This window comes from Gymnodraco acuticeps, unplaced genomic scaffold, assembly GCF_902827175.1.
Source record: "Gymnodraco acuticeps unplaced genomic scaffold, fGymAcu1.1, whole genome shotgun sequence".
Classification (NCBI taxonomy): domain Eukaryota; kingdom Metazoa; phylum Chordata; class Actinopteri; order Perciformes; family Bathydraconidae; genus Gymnodraco; species Gymnodraco acuticeps.
The window spans coordinates 175499-180254 of NW_022990073.1; positions in this window are offsets into that span (position 1 = coordinate 175499).

The following is a 4756-nucleotide window of genomic DNA, read 5'->3' on the forward strand; positions in this document are numbered from 1 at the left end:
AAAGATGCGTCTAAAGATTTTCAGGAGGCTGGCATCAACGTTATCCAGAAAAATCTCAACGAGGGCAACAGTGGCTGGGTTGAGCACCTGTATTTCTATCAGTAAAGTCAGAGAGTTCTCAACACTCACTGAAGTGGAACGCATCTTACCATTTTGTTAAATCATTCGGTGAACGCCACTTTCTCCCTTTTTAAATCAGTGCTAGTAGTAATAACAGAAAGTATTAGTAGTTAATGCGTTCTTATGTTAATCTCCCGGTCAATGAAATCAAACTATTCCAAATGTCTGTTTTTCAAATATAATCTGAAGGAATGACTAAATGTGTCACTTATTCTGCACATGTCTGCTCTCAATAAAGAAACCTTTGCTTGTGAAATGTGTTTGTTTTCTTAATCTTATTCCCATCAATGTTATCATTCCAACAAATCAGGCTGATGTTAAAGAATTGACCTAAAGTGTCATGTTTAGCTTCATAGAGACTAAGAGCAACCGCAGGACGTATCAAGAGGATACGGTACAAGTCCAGAAGTCATCGTTAAAAAAGCAACACACAACAACTCAAGTGAAGTCTGAAGGCACGGCGTGCTTACCTTGGTTTTGGAGATGTATGAGCCAACACTGAAATATGTAAACCAACACAACTCACAACATAACTTGGTGCAGTTACATTATAATCATGAGTAGTTTCAAATTGAATTGAATAAAAGGCAACATGTGTTCAATAATTCACTCTTCAATTCCTGCATGGGATCATTATTGATCACCTTATTGTTACATCTCTGTCATCTGCAAAACACTTGTTACGTTTAGTTGTGTTTTCCAGAACCTTAGCATAAGCATGTAGACGTAGAACAGATTGCAGATGGACAAGATAATCCTTGTTCTGTGGACAGGATTCAAACCGGGTTTAGAGCTGTTTCAGAAAGTCCTCCCGAGTTGTTCTAGCACTGATATCTCATCAGATGAAGACTGTGAGCAGTCTCCGTGCTGTGGTTTGTTGAAACCTAAACTAGAAACACCCAATGTCCCAAAACTAACATGCTGCCATTCAGCAGATATGACGTTTCATTTCACCTCAAACCTTTATTTATCCAGGAGTATCCCATTGAGATCATTGAACTCTTTTTCAAGGGAGACCTGCTCAAGTAGGTACCAACAGCTTCTGATTGAGTAGCATCCAACCCAGCTTTAAAAACATGTAGTGGCACCAGATTGCTCAGTTTCCATTTCAATTGCAGACTGTTCCAAGACAGAGGAGCTGCGCATCTAAAAGCTGTCTTCCCTAAGACAGTCCTAGCAGTTGGCTCATTTAATAAAACTACAGCATGCGATCTCAGGCAGTACCAGACGTTTACAATGTTCTTCCATTTAGTTCAGCGTGTTAGCATGCTAACGTTTACTAATAAGCAGTGGGGTAAGAGGTACTCTAATATTTGACTCAAGTAGAAATACAACAGTGTAGAAATACTCTGTTACAAAGCAAGGCACGTTTATTCATAGAGCATCTTCCGCACAGGGCAACCCAAAGTGCTTTACAAAATAAGACAAAAGACATTTAAGAACAATATACAGATGAAGCACATTATAGAAAGGCATTTTAAAAACAGGCTTTTAAAAAGCAAAGATAATAAAATGAACACAACAGGTCAAATACATGGATAAATGTTCAAATGTGAACAACTCATCCAAATGCAGCGTCAAAAAGAAACGCTTTTAGTCTGGATTTAAACATATCAACAGTTGCAGCTGACCTGCAGGGTTCAGGGAGTTTGGTCCAGATGGTCGGGGCATAACAACGAAATGCTGCTTCTCCTTGTTTAGTTCTGACTCTTGTAGCAGAGAGCAGACCTGAGACTCCTGGATGGTTCATATTTAGATTATTTATTATTTCATTACAAGTAAAAGTCCTGCATTTAAAATCTTCCTAAGTAGAAGTACAACATTGTGTGTAATGGCGCATTTGATATTTGATCTCTGGATTATTTTATTTATTATGAATGTGTTCGTCACAGCTGGTAAAGGTGGAGCTACTTTGAATGAAATAATGTACATTAAAACACAATTAAATACGGGTTATTACGGTGATAATTATTTAGATAAATAAGTAGATTGCAAGATAACAAACAGAGAAAGTGTGTGTGTGTGTGTGTGTGTGTGTGTGTGTGTGTGTGTGTGTGTGTGTGTGTGTGTGTGGTGTGTGTTGTGTGTGTGTTTGTGTTTGTGTTGTGTGTGTGTGTGTGTGTGGTGTGTTTGTGTGTGTGTGTGTGTTTGTGTTTGTGTTTGTGTGTTTGTGTGTGTGTGTGTTGTGTGTGTTTGTGTGTTTGTGTGGTTGTGTTTGTGTGTGTGTGTGTTGTGTGTGTGTGTGTGTGTGTGTTGTGTGTGTGTGGTTGTGTAGTTGTGTTTTGTGTGTGTGTGGTTGTGTGGTGTGTAGTGTGTGTGTGTATTGGGGTGTTTGTGTTTGTGTTTGTGTGTGTGGTGTGTGGTGTGTGTGTAGGTGTGTGTGTTTAGTGTGTGTTTGTGTGGTGGTGTTTGGGCATGTGTGTCTCTGTGTGTGTGTTCGTGTGTTGTGTGTTGTGGGTGGTTTGCTGTGTGTGTGTGTCGTGTGTGTGTGTTTGTGTGTGTGTGTTTGTGTGTGTCTCCTGTGTGTGTGTTTGTGTGTTTGGTGTGTGGTGGTGTGTGTGTGGTGTGTCCTCCGTGTGTGGGGTTTTTGTGTGTGTGTGGGGGGGTGTGTGTGTGTGTGAATGTGGTGTGTGGTGTGTGTGTGGGTGTGTGGTGGGTGTGTGTGTGTGGGTGTGTGGGTGTGTGTGTGGGTGTGTTGTGTGTGGGTGTGTGAATGTGTGTGTAAGATATCCTTTTATTTTATCAATTATTTTTTGCATTTGAAGAAAATATTCACAAAGCGTAGAAAACAAAACAAACACATCTAGGGACACAAATGAACTACACAACAGATGACAGATACGAAAATACATAATAGTATTAATAATATTACAAATAAAAGAATGAACACATGATGAATACTCAGGTATATAAAGATAAACACACAATCCAAGTTTCTCCGTTTCATTGAAGTTCCATTGTGAGTTTACTAAGTGATTGTCTTTTAGTAAATCCCTTGTCATTAGTTTAATGATCTCTATTCTGATGACAGAGGGAGGGATCTGTTTCTGTGTTCCTCTGGTGTTTCCCCAGTAAAGGGTTAATGGCTTCTTGTTGAGAGAAACACCAAAGATACTGGACTTTTCTCTTCAAATGCTTTCCCAGAAGTCTCCCAACACATTCCAGAGATAGAAGTCATGTTCTAATATTTAAGACTGAAGGCGAGCTTTTTATTCGTCTTGTCACACAACAGCAGATCAACTAGAAACAACTTGAAAAATGTGCATTTCAGAGGAAAACCCCACATATGGATTTGTTTGTTTACTAAATGAAAGGGATGCATTTAGAAGAAAGGAAGCCTGAAGCGTTGATGTACTCTGGGATTATAATCTCACAAATTACTGATGATTTGAGAATAAAACAATGAGGTGGATCCAGCATTGCTAAAAATATACTTTTCCAGGGTTACATTAGTTTCTCCTTCGCTAACCACTTACATCGGAGGAAATAATAACGTGTTCCTGTAAAGTTGCAAATGTCATCTTTTAGTTTTTTCGGTTTGTTGTTGGCTTTATTATCTCAGAGGATATTAAACCTTTCTGACCTTAAAGTTGTGTTTTTGCTCGTACTGTAAATGTACCAATGAAACCTCAGAGAAAGTCATTAATGTTCCGTACATAATGGGATTATATCTGACTTGCATGCTGATCAGTAAATGGGATTTAAAACCTTTCACTGCTCCCAAATACAAACAAGATCATTTGACTTGTTCCTAATTATCCATTGATCGACTGTCACCGTGTGAGCAGCTGATTCCTTTGTGAGTGTTGTTGTTGTTGTGCTGCTGCTGAAAACGGTTTGATTTAACATTAAATCAACTCAGTCTCACATGTCTGATGTTACAACCACCTTTATTTTGGTTAAAACATCCTTAATTCAATTCTACATTATGTCGACATCTATATAGAACAAATGTTAAAAAGCTAAATAAAATGGATGGAGCCAAATATTTTTAAGAACATTAAGTACAAATATTTTAAACAATATGATAACATATTTTAAATAAAAAAACATATTTAAAATCCATAAAAAAAACAGTTAAGAAAACCGTATTTTTTCAGAATAATAAATATAGTTATTTAAAAAAGTCAGGATAACAACAGGCAGTAAAAAAAGTAAGAACAATTACAAATGCTGTGGATCCATGCTCAGTATTTTGTTCCAACGGTTATTTTCCAAACTCAGAAATCAGGTGAAGTTTCTGTCCACAGGTAAGTAATGAAAGCTTCCTTTGCCTCTGAGCTCTGCATCAGATTATTCAATCCTCTGGCGCCCTCTGGTGTCTGCTGGGGGAACAGCACATTTATCAATAAAGCACTGTAAATAAAAGTCTCTATTTTTCTTTATTTCAGGACGTTTTGGAAAACCTTGCATCTTGTGATCTGGACGATGACGACCTCATGTTGGATGAAGATCTGCCGGAGGATGACTCCCTGCGCAGCGGTACATTCACATAAAGTACAATTACTGTATGGCATCAGGGTTGCCAACTCTCACGCATCTGGCACACACGCTTTCACTCTCAATCTCACGCTGCCCAAACTATTCTCACGCCAAAAACAAGATGAACCGGCGATCGTTTTTGGTTGGTTATTTA